Source organism: Rhinopithecus roxellana, chromosome 18 (genome assembly GCF_007565055.1).
Source record: "Rhinopithecus roxellana isolate Shanxi Qingling chromosome 18, ASM756505v1, whole genome shotgun sequence".
Taxonomy (NCBI): Eukaryota; Metazoa; Chordata; class Mammalia; order Primates; family Cercopithecidae; genus Rhinopithecus; species Rhinopithecus roxellana.
This window is the reverse complement of record NC_044566.1, coordinates 47603223-47619038: the sequence shown is the minus strand read 5'-3', so window position 1 is coordinate 47619038 and position 15816 is coordinate 47603223.

Below are 15816 nucleotides of genomic sequence, written 5' to 3'. Positions count from 1 at the left end.
TCTTTGAATTAACAATTTATTTAGAAGTGAAGTTGAGATTGGCCAGGTGCAGTGGCTCACGCCTGTAATTCTAGCACTTTGGGAGGCCAAGGCAGGCGGATTGCCTGAGCTCAGGAGTTCGAGACCAGCCTGGGCAACATGGTGAAACCCTGTCTCTACTAAAATATAAAAAATTAGCCAGGCGTGGTGGCGGCGTGCGCCTGTAGTCCCAGCTACTCGGGAGGCTGAGGCAGAGGAATTGCTTGAACCCGGGAGGCAGAGGTTGCAGTGAGCTGAGATCACGCCACTGCACTCCAACCTGGGCAACAGAGCGAGACTCCATCTCAAAAAAAAAAAAAAAAGAAGAAGTGAGGTTGAGATTTGCATGGTACCAAGGCTTACATGCTTTAGAATAGATCAATGGTTATTATATAAATAATTTTATCCTAAAACATTATGGCATTTTTTGTTTCTTATTGAGGGTAGATAATGTTAATATTAAACTACTAATAGGAGGCCCTTATCACTTCTCTTTTCATTTTTTCCATGCAGTGATAGGTATTATTAGAAAAAGTTATTTGTTGAGTTACAACTAAGAGGAAGAAGTAACATGATGGAAAGTGGTTGGAGATAGCACCCAATTAACATCAACAGCCAAGTCTTCTGTTTGAGAATATTGATTTATTTTGCTTTGGCTTTTGATGCCATTGTGAGATTTAAGTCTGCAGTTTCAAAAGCTCATGCTACCTAAGAGAGGTGATTTTTGCAGCTTAAAAAATTGCTTGTGACTGCACTATGTACACAGTTAAAAAGCTGTTCACTGCCCCTTTCAACCTGTTCATTTTGAGCTTTACTAAGAGAATGTTTTTAGGAACAGAATTCCTGAATGTAATTTTTTACGTATAAATAAAGTTTTATCTATATCTGAGAAGTTGTAGTTTTTGTTTTGTTTTAACATTATTAGCTTTTCTGAAGCAGGCAGTATTGGTAAAGATAATATTCTGCAAAGGTTTATTCCAGCCAACCAGATCATTGTAAGCTATTGTAAAAAACAACAACAACAACAACTTTAACTCTAGACAACTCGTTTGCCAGGTTTTCATTATCCTAATGTAACTATACAGATATTGTCTGTCTATTTAGAAACACAAGACAGACAAACTGGAAATGCTCTTGAGAGCACTGTGGCACTGGGTTATAACCAAGATTCCATTGTTCTTCCTATCACAGGACCTGTAACAGTGGGTAGGTTTTTCTGGATTGTTTGAGTATGAGTTTCTTTGGTTTGGTCTCTCTACCTCCCAAATTGAAAGTGACCAAAAGAGATGCTTTGCAACATGAAAGCCAAGCATTGAATGATAGGAATCTGAACATGTAGGGTCAAAAAGAGAACCTTTGCTTTCTCAGATCGTTTCCCTATAATAAGTATTTCTTGAGGAGCTTATATGTTTGTTCATTTATTCAATAAACATTTATTAAATGCCTCAGTGCATGCTAGGTGCTAAGAACACAATGGTGAACCAGGCAGGCATAATATTCCTCCCTGGGAGAAGATTCTGTGCTGGTCACTTACAGGGTGTTCACAGATAAGTAAAGCAGATTCGTTGATTTGTGATTTTATATTCTAGTGGGAGAGCAGAAAAAGATCTGAGTAAAAAAGATCAAGCAACTGCATATTGTTGATAGCTGTTAGAGAACAGGGTAGTGAGAGACTAGAACCAGTAGTTGAGGATGGGCATTCTACCGAGTTAGGGTGAGAAGAAGTCTCTGAAGATGTGTCATTTAAGCTGAAACCTAAAAAAATGAAAAGCTAGCAGTGTGAAAAGTGATGATCACATATGCAAATGCCCTGAAGCTTTAGTTCTTTGGTGTTGGAAGAACTGCACCAGTGTAGTGGGTATATTGTGAGAAATATGATGGCTCAGGGTTGGGTCTTCATAGTATCTAGTGATACTATGAAGCCTATATAGGAGCATCTAACCCAGTCCTGGGAGGTGAAAGGAAGCTTCCTAATGGAGAATACTTTTTTTTTTTTTTTTTTTTTTTTTTTGAGACAGAGTCTCGCTCTGTCGCCCAGACTGGAGTGTAATGGTGTGATCTCAGCTCACTGCACCCTCACCTTCCAGGTTCAAGTGATTTTCCTGCCTCAGCCTCTTGATAGCTGGGATTACGGGTGCCCGCCACCACACCTGGCTAATTTCTGTATTTTTAGTAGAGACGGGGTTTCACCATGTTGGCCAGGCTGGTCTTGAGCTTCTGACCTCAGGTGATCCACCCGCCTCGGCCTCCCAAAGTGCTGGGATTACAGGCGTGAGCCACCGCCCCGGCCTCCAATGGAGAATACTTCTTAACCAAATTATAAACATGACATTGGAATTGACCAGATGGTTCTTACACCAAAGGTCTACCTTGCTGGCCTTCCAGAATTCCCCAAATGTGTCTGAATTCACTCTTAGGCCCTTGCTCTGCAAACACCCTGTATGTAACTCTACTAATAACTGTCATTAGTTATCAGAACATTAATACATTGAACTGAACAGTGAACCTATACTTTATCATCAAAACTATAAATATTTAAGAATATTTTTTTTTCAGAAGTTGTAAACTACTTGTTTCCTCCTGGGCCTGGTTATTGAGGGTTATTTATATTCTTTTTAAGAACTGAATAGGCCGGGCGCGGTGGCTCAAGCCTGTAATCCCAGCACTTTGGGAGGCCGAGACGGGTGGATCGCGAGGTCAGGAGATCGAGACCAACCTAGCTAACACGGCGAAACCCCGTCTCTACTAAAAAATACAAAAAACTAGCCGGGCGAGTTGGCGGGCGCCTGTAGTCCCAGCTACTTGGGGAGGCTGAGGCAGGAGAATGGCGTAAACCCGGGAGGCGGAGCTTGCAGTGAGCTGAGATCCAGCCACTGCACTCCAGCCTGGGCGACAGAGCGAGACTCCGTCTCAAAAAAAAAAAGAAAAAAAAAAAGAACTGAATAGCACCAGATGAATTCAACAATTATTACTCAAGTCTTTAGAATTCTGGACATAGCAGGATGTTTTTATTTAGGGACTGAAAAATACAGTAGATCAGTCTATCTCTTAATTTGTAATCCTTAAACTATTTCTAACAGAATCACCTAGGAGTTCATTTAAATGCAGATCTCCAGGCCCACACCTATTGAATAGGAATCTTTGGGGTTAGAATCAGAGAATCTTCATTTTTAACAATTATTCCAGGCCATTCTTTGTAAATTCAAGTTTAAGAATCACTGCACTTAAGCGCAGACAAGGTAGCTCACGCCTGTAATCTCAGCACTTTGGAAGGCCAAGGCGGGAGGATTGCTTGAGGCCAGGAGTTTAGGGCTACCCTGGCCAATATGGTGAAACCCTGTCTCTAAAAAGAAATTAAATTTAAAAAAAAGAACCACTGCACTTACATGTGTTCCTAAAAGCAATCCCCTCTCCCCTGTTACATGTTCTGTTTTCCCATTATATATTCCTAAATACATAATCACTTTACATTGCATAGCAACAAACACCAGCAATACTTGCCACTTGAAGAATGGATTGTCACTTCTGTTGAGTGAATGCCTAAAAGCATTCACCCTTCAAACATCTACCAACCAGCTGCTACAGTGCTCAACATTCTACTGCCAATGATAATTCACTTTCCTTGCACTTTACCTTCTCTTCAGCACCTTTTAAAATAGGTAAGTCCCTAAGAGGAACAGTCAGATTATAAGGTCCTTGTCCCTGGCTGACTTGAGGCCAGGGATGCCTGATGACTGAATGCCTCAGAAATGCAGAATATTGAAAAGGCAGAGAGCACAAAAAGGGAGCACTGGTAGGCTATAGATAATCTGCAAAGAGTGATCTCTACCTTACGACTGTTTTCCTTGGGGGAATTAACCAGTTAATGTTACTTTGAGGTCTTAGAGAACTGTGCTTTGGCAGCTAAGGTATTAACTTCAGAAGCAACTGAGTTTACTTTTAGATACCAGTTTCTGTATTTGCTGACAAAAGACAACAGTAGGTAAAAGAATGTTAAAAAGAAACAAAAGGCCAGGCACAGAGGCTCACATCTGTAATCCCAGCACTTCAAGAGGCCAAGGCAGGAGTATCACTTGAGGGCCAGAAGTTCGAGACCAAACTGGGCAACATGGCATGACCTTGTCTCTACAAAAAAAAAAAATTTAAAAATTATCTGGGCATGGTGGCATGGCATACATCTGTAGTCCCAGCTACTCAGGAAACTGAGGCAGGAGGATCACTTGGGTCCAAGAGTTCAAGGCTGCAGTGATCTATGAACGTGCCACTGCACTCCAGTCAGGGAGACAGACTCCGTCTCTAAAAAAGAAAAAAAAAAAAAGCAACCAACTTCTGCAGAACTAGGTATGAAAGACAAATAATAAAGTTATAAGGGTGCATCATTGTTTTGAGATCTGGACAAATTTCGAGAACCTATTCAAGAACACTGAAAAGCATTTCAAAGTTCATTTTCATATCTCTGATTACTTACCACTGTCCTGCCCTTTAAAGCACTTCCATTTGTTTTCTTTATGATGGGGTAATGTTAGCCAAACAGGCTATATAATAAGGTATTTAGTCCTAGTTTTGTCTTCATGTCATCAGAGCTCTGAGATGAAAATAAACTTGTTCCTTTTTTATCACTAGGTACAAAAGAACAAATGAAGTTGCTGATGTATATAACATGATGATTGTTGTCTTTTTAGGTGATGGCTGAAAGCAACACATTTTGCTCACCTAAGGATAAATAATACTATAATACCTAATTCACACTACACACTTAACAAAAGCAATTTATCATCAGCCTAAGATTGCTCATTTTTATAACAGATACAGCTATAATTAATTTAATATTGTCCAGCAAATAAATCTAGAAATTGTGGTTATTCTTTAGTCTTCATTTTAACTGAATTTAAATTAGTATTTTTCCCTAAAAGCCTTGTATATTGCCTAATAAAACTGTCATATTTGAAAACAGAGGTTCTTAAAGTTTAAAATGTTTGCAGTCAAATGACAGTTTATCAATAAAGATTTAAAACTATCTTTTAACCTGTCAGTTTGTAAGATGTTAATCCATTCTACTGTGTTGCCTCTAAGAAAATGACATGAAAAGATGGTTTCAGAGTATTTCTTTCTACCAGCAAATCATAAAGAGCTTTTTAAAATCACATTTATAGTCTTTCCAGTGAGCATATGTGAACACACAGTGGAGCTGCATCTTTATTGAGTGTTTACCAGAAATGAGCAATATCTAGGCTTAGGCGAATGGAAAGTGATAGTTGAACAAAAATGATGCCCAATTTAGTCAGCAAAACGGATGTCTTTCCAACTTTGATGTTCATCAGAATCCCCTGGAAGCTTATTACGAGCATAGATGCCCTAACCTTACCAGAGGGTTTTTTGGTTTGTTTTTTGTTGTTGTTCTGTTTTGTTTTTTTGGAGACAGAGTCTCGCTCTGTTGCCCAGACCGGAGTGCAGTGGTGCACATCTTGGCCCACTGCAACCTCTACCTCCCAGGCTCAAGCGATTCTCATGCCTCAGCCTCCTGGGTAGCTGGGATTACAGGCATGCACCACCACACCAGGCTGTTGTTTGTATTTTTAGTAAAGACGGGGGTTTCACCATGTTGACCATGCTGGTCTCAAACTCCTAGTCCTAAGTGATCGGCCCACCTCGGCCTCCCAAAGTGCTGGGATTACAGGTGTGAGCCACCGTGCCCAGCCAATCAGAAGTTTTGATTCCATCTATAGGTTTGGAGTTGGACCCAATAGATGGTTGGGCCATCTATTTTGGGCAAGCTGCCCAGGTGATTCTGTGTACCCTGAAGTATGAGAATCCAACTTGTTTTGGTCTGAACATGACATTGCTAGAGGTTCTTTTTTTTTTTTTTTTTTTTTTTTTTTTTGAGACGGAGTCTGGCTCTGCCGCCCAGGCTGGGGTGCGGTGGCCGGATCTCAGCTCACTGCAAGCTCCGCCTCCCAGGTTCACGCCATTCTCCTGCCTCCGCCTCCCAAGTAGCTGGGACTACAGGCGCCCGCCTCGTCGCCCGGCTAGTTTCTTGTATTCTTTAGTAGAGACGGGGTTTCACCGTATTAGCCAGGATGGTCTCGATCTCCTGACCTTGTGATCCGCCCGTCTCGGCCTCCCAAAGTGCTGGGATTACAGGCTTGAGCCACCGCGCCCGGCCTGCTAGAGGTTCTTAAAGTTTAAAATGTTTGCAGTCAAACCACAGTTTAGAGTCTCACATTAAGATTAATAGAATCGAGGTTAAGATTTCTAGAATCAAAGATGTTAGATGGTTGTCAGACTGTGGCCACTGAGCCTCTTGATTCAAAAGACAGGAGGTAAAACTCATTTTCCTAGGCTCCCTTGCTGCTAGAGCACAAGTATGTGGCCTGGCCTCTGCCAATCAGATGCACCCACGTGCAATTGGTATTCCAAGGGAGAAAAGGGAAGAAGCTGGCATTCCCAGAATCATCTTCTGATGGGCATGTTAGTGGACATGGACAGATCTTCAACAGCAACAGAGGTGGCATGTCTGGCACCCAGTCCCAAGCATCAGTGGTGTCAACTGCTGTGACTGTGAGACCGGCTTCTCTAGAGGAGCACTGCAGTGTGGGTGGACATATTCCTGCTTATATAATTTCTGGGTCGGCTTAAACTAATTGGAATATACTCCTTTGTTTGCAACTAAGCCCTGACTAACATATCGAAGTTATACCATGCCAGTTAACCATGGTATAAACTTTGGAGACAGCAGCCTGCAGTCAACTCCTATGGAAACACTAGCTAGGTAAACCTGAGAAAGTTTCTTAACCTATTTCAACTGTAATTTCTTTGTCTCTTAAGTGGGGCAATAATAACTCACAAGATGTTACCAGGATTACATGAGATGACATATTTAAACAGCACAAAATCCAGCATAAATGATGGTTGCTGTTATTGTAGCCCCCTGGCTAATAGATGCACTCAGACAACTTTGGTAAACCGGCTCACTTATTTCTTATGACCTCAGAAGATTCCTGTATTGGGACTCTTGGCAGCGAGTGATAGCAACTCAACTCAAAAATTGGCTTAATCAAAAAAAACATAGTTTATTCACTCATGGGACCAGGCACAGTGGCTCACACCTATAATTCCGGCACTTTGGGAGGCCAAGTCAGGAGGACTGCTTGAGGCCAGGAGTTCAAGACCAGCCTTAGCAACATAGGAGACCACATCTGTACAAAAAATTTTAAAAATTAGCTGGACACTGGGTGTGGTGGCTCACGCCTGTAATCCCAACACTTTGGGAGGCAGAGGCGGGCAGATCACAAGGTCAGGAGATCAAGACCATCTGGCTAACATGGTGAAACCCCGTCTCTACTAAAAATACAAAAAAATTAGCCAGGAGTGCTGGCGGGCTCCTGTAGTCCCAGCTACTTGGGAGGCTGAGGCAGGAGAACCACTTGAACCTGGGAGATGGAGGTTGCAGTGAGCCAAGATTGTGCCACTGCACTCCAGCCTGGGTGACAGAGCAATACTCTGTCTCAAAAAAAAAAAAAAACCAAAAACAAAACAAAAATTAGCTGGGCACGGTGGTGTGTGCCTGTAATCTCAGCTACTTGGGAGACTGAGATGGGAGGTTGAGGCTGCAATGAGCCATGTTCACACTACTGGACTCCAGCCTGGGCAACAGAGTGAGACCCCTTCTCAAAAAACTAATTAAAAATAAAAGATTTTTTAAAAATAAAAATAGTAAAAAACAAAAACTAAAGGAAAAAAAAAAGAAACAAAAAAAGGAAGAAAAAATAAGATAAAGATTTATTCACTCATGTAATGAAAAGTCCAGACTGTAGCCCTGGCTTTAGGTACAACTGGATCTGGGTGCCCAAAATGCGTCACAGGATTCTCTCTTCCTCGGCCTGCCTTCCTTTGTGTGGACTTCATCCTCAGGTGGACTTCCTAGACAGTGACAAGCTGGATAGCAGCATGTCTAAAGTGACGTTCTGCCAGTTTAACCAACCAGTGAAAAGAAAGCTGCTCTTTCCCAGTAGTTCCTGCCAAATCCAAGAACTGATGCTGATCGGCTCACCTTTGGTCGCTTGTTCACCCTAAATCAACCACATGGACAGGAGATCAAACACCCAGTAGCCCAGGCTAGTTCCTATCTCCACCCGTGGAGCCAAAGGCTGGGTTAAACTCTATCTAAACCACCTAGAACAAAAACTTGGTAAGGTAGTTCCCTAAAAGAAAGTGGAAATGTTGTCATTGGAAACAAAGATTACACGTACTATAAAGATAAAAACATCTGATGCTATGGCTCCGTCTCAACCTTTGATTCTCACCAGTTTTCTAATGAGAATGCCGACATTGTGTTTACCAAATTGGGGTCTCACCCTCCTAACCTGTCCATTCATCTCAGGTTTACCAGTGTTAGCATCTGGCCATTGTGAACCCCCTTTTCATTCGATATCTGCTAATCCTGGCTCATGGTTATGAATTTTCATGTGCAGAGGGGATGGGGCCCATGCACACATCGACATGCTTCAGAGATGACTCAGCCAGGGTAGGTGCTGTGCAGTAAGATGGCACTGTTTCTAAAATGCCTGCTCCTCCCTCTTGATTTGCTTCCATCACATCCTCTGACATCAAGAAGTACATTTAGCACAAACAAGGTAGATGAGAAATGAGCTGTCACAGTTTATTCACCACTTTCTGCTGCAATTTATAAATCACAGTACAATTCAAAATGATTTATTTAGCCTTTCAATCCAAAAAAAGAAGAAGAAGACAGGGAAATGAAAAAAATATGAAGGATGACCAGCTCCATCCCAATCAATAGCAAGTAAGTCTGCCTGACTCTGCCAATTAATCGTGTCTCTTGGATATGAGATGTCCAATGACAAGAGGCTTGGAGAGAGGTTAGCCAAAGTCGAAACCAGATTCGCCATCACTTCAAGCCCAAGGGGCCTAGAGTTAGCAACTCCCCTAACCATTATCATTGGTTGAGGCCACTGGTAGGCCACTGGATTCCTCAGCTTGCTCAGCAGTTCTCTACCCTGTGTGCACCATAATGTTTCCCTAAAGGAAACTGGAGGTATTGTTACCAAAAGAAGATAATGTATTCTGGGTAGGCAAAACATAAAGAAGAAAAAGGAAACTACAATCAGTAAAAAGCCTGACATAGAGTAGTTTGAAAAGGATTTCTTAAAGCATTATAGAGAGGTAAGTATTTAATAAATGGTTGTTTATCATATAATTAACAATCAAATATGATGCTGTAATCCTGCTGGCCTCTCATACATGGCCATTAGATAACTTGTAAATGTATTATTCTAAAGAGAATAGAAGGGCAGGTGTGGTGGCTCCCAGCTGTAATCCCAGCACTTTGGGAGACAGAGGCGGGAGGATCACTTGAGGCCAGGAGTTCAAGACCAGCCTGGCCAACAGGCAAAACCCCATCTCTACCAAAATTACAAAAATTAACCGAACATGGTGACACGTGCCTGTAGTCCCAGCTACTCAGGAGACTGAGGCAGGAGGATCACTTGAACCCGGGAGGTGGAGGTTGCAGTGAGCCAAGATCATGCCACTGCACTCCAGCCTGGGTGACAGAACAAGACTCTGTCTCGGAAAAAAAAAAAAAAAGGAAGTATTTTTTTCTTACATAGGTAAATATTCCTAAATGAGCTTTGTTTATACTGCCTAGTAAGCAGTTGAACTTCAGTGTGAGCAATAATGACATTAATTTAAGGCATTTAATAATACAAATTATAGCCGGGCGCGGTGGCACACGCCTGTAATCCCCGCACTTTGGGAGGCTGAGGCAGGTGGATCACGAGGTCAGGAGAGCAAGACCATCCTGGCTAACACAGTGAAACCCCGTCTCTACTAAAAATACAAACAAATTAGCTGGGCGTGGTGGCGGGCACCTGTAGTCCCAGCTAATTGGGAGGCTGAGGCAGGAGAATGGTGTGAACCCGGGAGGCGGAGCTTGCAGTGAGCCGAGATGGCTCCACTACACTGCAGCCTGGGTGACAGAGCGAGGCTCCGTCTCAAAACTAATAATAATAATAATACAAATTATACCTATTAGAGTGTGAACTTTGAGTTCTCAGTCATAATGGAAAAAAAAAAAAAAAAGCCGGCGGCGGGGGATGTAGCTATAGCCAAAAAAGAGCTAGTAGAATATTGGATAATAGAAGAGAGAAAAGAAATACAAAAGAAAAGAAAACTGTGCTACACTTGGACAAACCTATGGTGGGTCTATCTAGAAAACTGTTTCTTGGCCTGGTGCAGTGGCTCACGCCTATAATCCCAGCACCTTGGGAGGCCAATGTGGGTGGATCACCTGAGGTCAGGAGTTTGAGACCAGCCTGGCCAACATGGTGAAACCCTCATCTCTACTAAAATACAAAATTAGCTGGGCGTGGTGGCTCACACCTGAAATCCCAGCTACTCAGGAGGCTGAAGCATGAGAATCACTTGAACCCAGGAGGCAGAGGTTGCAGTGAGCTGAGATCGCATCATTGCACTCCAGCCTGGGCAACAGAATGAGAAGCCATCTCAAAAAACAAAAACCAAAACCTGTTTCTTATTCTAGTTTTGATACCTCAAGAAAAAACATGGTAAGAAAAGAAGATCTAGAGAAGAACAACTAAATTGATTAGTAGTTCTTGTCTACAAATATTGATCGAGCTTCCACGATGTGTGAGACCGGTCTGAAGATAAAAAAGACATGGTCTTCAGCTTCACAGTCTAATGGGAGAGACAGAGACACAGAAATAGCTCTAATTATGCAATGTGGTGAGCAGAGAATAGAGATATGCACAGGACACTGATTGAGGTCACAGAGAGGAGGCACCAGGAATGGCCAGGGATGAGCTGAAAACAGACAGAACGAGAGAGGAATACAAAGGGACCTGTGGGTGTTGTTTCTGCTATTGTTATGTGTACATTTAGGAGTGAGAGAAGCCAGTTTGAAAAGAAGAAGCAATGTAAGGCGAGAGCTGGAGTAACTAAGAGAAAACAGATCCAGCAGGAAGGCTAGAGTTACGGGTGATGTATAATGGGTTGGCCCAGAATAAACAGGGAGAGGGGCCCAACCTCCTCCAAACCCAGAGAAGAGCAGATAAAGATGGTTATGGGCAGTGATAAGCTTGGAGGCAGAGGGCCAGAAAGTTAAGGGAGATCAGACCTGGCATATTCAATTTGTCGGAGTAGAGATTTTTAGCCTTTCCAGATGTTGAGAATCTGATGAAAACTACACGTTTCTCTCAAAAAGGCACATTAGGCCGGGAACCATGGCTCACGCCTATAATCCCAGCACTTTGGGAGGCCAAGACAGGAGGATTGCTTGAGCCTGGGAGTTCAAGACCAGCCTGGGCAATATAGTGAGACCTCGTCTGTACAAAAAAATAAAATAAAATAAAACTAGCTGAGGGTAGTGGCACAGGCCTGTAGTTCCAGGTACTTGGGAAGCTGAGGTGAAAGGATCACTTGAGACCTAGAAGCAGAGGCTGCAGTGAGCCAAGATCACGCTACTGCACTCCAGTCTGGACAACAGAGCAAGATCCCATCTCAAAAAAAAAAAAAAAAAGGCACATTACCCAAATTTTAACATATAATTTTAGTTTCTCAACCTGCTGAATCCCAACCACAGACACCAGGTGGAGAGGCTGCATTCTACCCAGGTAAGACAGGTCATTTGCTGAGAGTAAGGTTTTGGGAGGACAGAGGGTGCTTAAAGGTTTGGAATAAACACTGCAGCCCAAGTGAGAGGGACCAAAACAAAGAGAAGCGGACGGCAGAGCTAAAGTTCCTGGCCTGGGTTAGAAACAGTGGTGTGACATGTCTGTCCGCACAACTGTGCCAAGGTGAATGGCAGCATTGATCCAGGCTGGGAACTTAAGATAGCAGAATACCCATTAGGAAAGACTGAAGTAATTAACATGAATTCCAGAGCAGGTAGGGAAGAAGAGAGCCCAGGAGGGGACTGACAAACTGGGAGAGAGGGCTTTGTTCGCTGGAAGGGGTGCTACCTCACATTATACCAAAAACTCCTGGAAAAATGCGGAGCACTTCCTCCCTTGCTGAGGTGGGCACACCTGTCAGCTCTTTGGATCTGTCACTAATTGTCATAAGCCATCTTCCCTTCATGGTCACATCCGGATCTCCTCTGCACCTCTCCTTGACCACCTGCTCTTCTCCCTCCACATACAAACATGCTCAAGGCTTTCCCACATCAAAAACAAAACAACAGAAACAATGAACCTTGCTTCAAGGACAAGGTGAGATGGAATTAAAGCTCATCTGCTGGTCAGGCGCAGTAGCTCATGCCTGTAATCCCAGTACTTTGGGAGGCAGAAGCGGGCAGATCACCTAAGGTCAGGAGTTCAAGACCAGCCTGACCAACATGGTGAAACCCCATCTCTACTAAAAATATAAAATTAGCCGGGGGTGGTGGCGGGAGCCTGTATCCCAGCTATTCAGGAGGCTGAGGCACGAGAATCACTTGAATCCAGGAGGCGGAGGTTGCAGTGAGCCAAGATCATGCCATTGCACTCCAGCCTGGGCAAAAAGAGCGAAACTTTGTCCGAAAAAAAAAAACTCATCTTCCATAGAAAACTCTGAAACAGACACACATATAAAGACAGCATTTCAAATAAATGGTGTTGAGACTACTGGGTAGACATGTGGGGGGAAAATACATTAGATCTCTATAAATCAAAATAAGCTCCAGATAGATTAAACCTTTTTTCCCTGGGACAGAGTCTCGCTGTCTCCTAGGCTAGAGTACAGTGGCACCATATCAACTCACTGCAACCGCTGTCTCCCGCGTTCAAGCGATTCTCCTACTTCAGCCTCCCCAGTAGTTGGAATTACAGGTGCACACCACCACACCTGGCTAATGTTTGTATTTTTCGTAGAGACAGAGTTTCACCATGTTGCCCAGGCTGGTCTCAAACTCCTGACCTCAAGTGATTCACCTGCACTGGCCTCCCAAAGCGCTGGGTTTGTGGAGCCACCGCAAGTGGCGAGATTAAACATTTATAAATGCAGCAAGCAAAACCATAAAAGTCTGATAGAAAACACAGGAGAATTAGTTTTTGTATTTTATATATAAAAAATATATAAATACATATGTAAATATATAGCTGGGAATACAGGCATGTGCCACCGCACCCAGCTAATTTTTGTATTTTTAGTAGACACGGGGTTTCACCACACTGGCCAGGCTGGTCTCGAACTCCTGACCTCATGATCTACTTGTCCTCCCAAAGTGCTAGGATTACAGGCGTGAGCCACCGTGTCCTGCGGTGTGGCCTTTTAAAGCCCATTAAAAGGGGCCTGGTTAAATACATTGTTACCTCCATCCTACCTCTATTCTACACTGCTATTTAAAAGAATGAGTCAGTTCTGTATATCCATCTCCAAGATATCGTAAGAATACTGAAGTGTAGAATCATGTGTTTCCAAAAATAAAGGTAAAGAGGGCCTACTTGCTGCCGCTCTCTCCACTTGGATGATCCGCGAGCACTTGAAACACACACAACAGGACCAAAGGAAAATTCAATATTTGCTTTAAATCAAAATCTGCCTATAGAAGCAAAGAATATCTCTGGGAGAAGGCACAATAAACCAGTAAGTGTAACTGTCATGTTACAACCTCTTCCCCTAATATTCCCTCTTTCTGTGAATCAGAAGCACAGACAACGAAGTCGCCCAATCTAGGGCCGGAGAGTCATTCTGGAACTTGGTTATGAATGTAACGCCATAGAAACAAATCCGTAAAATTCAGATTTGATGACATTACTCCCCTATTTAAAGTCATTGATTTCTGCCCCCCTCCTCACACTCCTTCCCTCCCTCCCCCTGCCCAGTGGAGAGCCTGTTCCTGCAAGGAGGTGCCTACCATCTCTGCTCTGGATGCTAGCAAACGTCCCGAAGAGGCTTTCGTATGTGGTCTAATACTGAAAGGTGCTTCTCAGGTTTTTCCACCAGCACTGTCTGTGTACCTGCTTCTGCCTGAAGAGCTGTTTGGAAGGTAGCAAGCATATGAACCCAAATAGAGACAGGAATTACTACATGTTATCCTCTGGTTTATTTTGATGACGAAGTCCCCCTACTGATAAAACATTGCATTATTTCATCTTTCAACCCTGAGGGACAGAATCCTTGAACACCCAGCTCAAAAATGTCCTCTAGCGCCGGGTGCGGTGGCTCACGCCTGTAATCCTAGCACCTTGGGAGGCCGAGGCGGGAGGATCACGAGGTCAGGGGATCGAGACCATCCCGGCTAACATGGTGAAATCCCGTCTCTACTAAAAATACAAAAAAACTAGCCGGGCGAGGTGGCGGGCACCTGTAGTCCCAGCTACTCGGGAGGCTGAGGCAGGAGAATGGCGTGAACCCGGGAGACGGAGCTTGCAGTGAGCCGAGATCGTGACACTGCACTCCAGCCTGGGCGACAGAGCGAGACTCCGTCTCAGGAAAAAAAAAAAAAAAAAAAAAAAAAAAATGTCCTCTAGCTCGATAGCTTACACAGATTTCCCAGCCAGTAGGTCACCCCACTGTCATTCTTCCATTAGCTCTTGGGACTGTTATGAGCTGTTTACTTGTTTTGCAACGGATTACGGACTGTGTGAAGGCAATATTCTATCTTTTTTGTTAGTATTATTTCTAGGGCCTAGCTGAAATATAATAGATACTTAGTGAAGTTTGTAGGAGGGAGGAAGGGATGGATACATTAAAAGAAATGAAGAAAGACTTCTTAAAATCTTACGAGTACAAACTTGAGTTCTTTTCTAAGTGAGGTAGACTTGGAAATGTTAGAGATTCCACAAGGAGGCACTAGAGTTCCACCTGTCTCCCTCCGCCAAGAACAGCCGGAGCCAACTAAGTCTTGCCTCGGCTGATACCTTTTAACAGATGCCTGCTTTAGCCGAGTAAGCCAAGAAAGATGATTTGAAATGAGGACGGAGGGAGGAATGAAGGCAGGGACGCCACAACACTGTTATGGTAAAGAAATGATCATTTTAAAGGGACTTCAATAGAGAGCCCCCCAGCCCCACCTCTGCACAACATCCTACTCCTAGCGCTGGGAGCCACCCATCCAAACAATAGGATATTGTTTTCTCAGCCCAGTTTTTCCGCCTCCTCTAATTAAGCTAAACACTAAGGCTCATAAAATACTGGGTTATCATTCTAGCTCCACAGTATTTCCCAATTGAGTGCTCATTCCGTGACAGATCACAGCTATCACAAATATTATTACCATTTCCTCCTTGGTAACCTCCCAAAAGGTCACTGAAACTTTCATCCTGGACCTCTGAACCCTAGATTTCTGTGTAGGCTGACAAGAAAGAAAAAAAAATCCTTTTAAATTTCAAACACATATCTAACTCCTGTGAGAGACCGGGAAATGTAACCATGGAAACCAGAGCATGAGTGTAACCATGGAGACCCATTGAAACTGGCTGGGCCATTACCGTCTAGAAGCTGGTTGGGGCTGTGGCAATTAGAAGGACTGTTAGCCCTAGTTAATATGGTCAAGTGATGTCAATTGTTTAGGTGAGTGTTTTACAGACATTTAAGTAATTTCTGGGTACTGCCAATGCTTTAAAATGTTCGAGAGAAGCCTTTTCATAGGGCTTCCTATGTCAGACTAATTTCTGAAGGATCCTCCACATCTTTCTCCCCAACCCTCTTACCACACCTCCAGAGTCATGACTTAATCAGTCACTCATTCAGCAGACACATGCTAATTACCTTGTAATCACCTTGATGCGCTGGGCTCTACTGGATCCTATCACATACATTATATAATATGGTGTATAC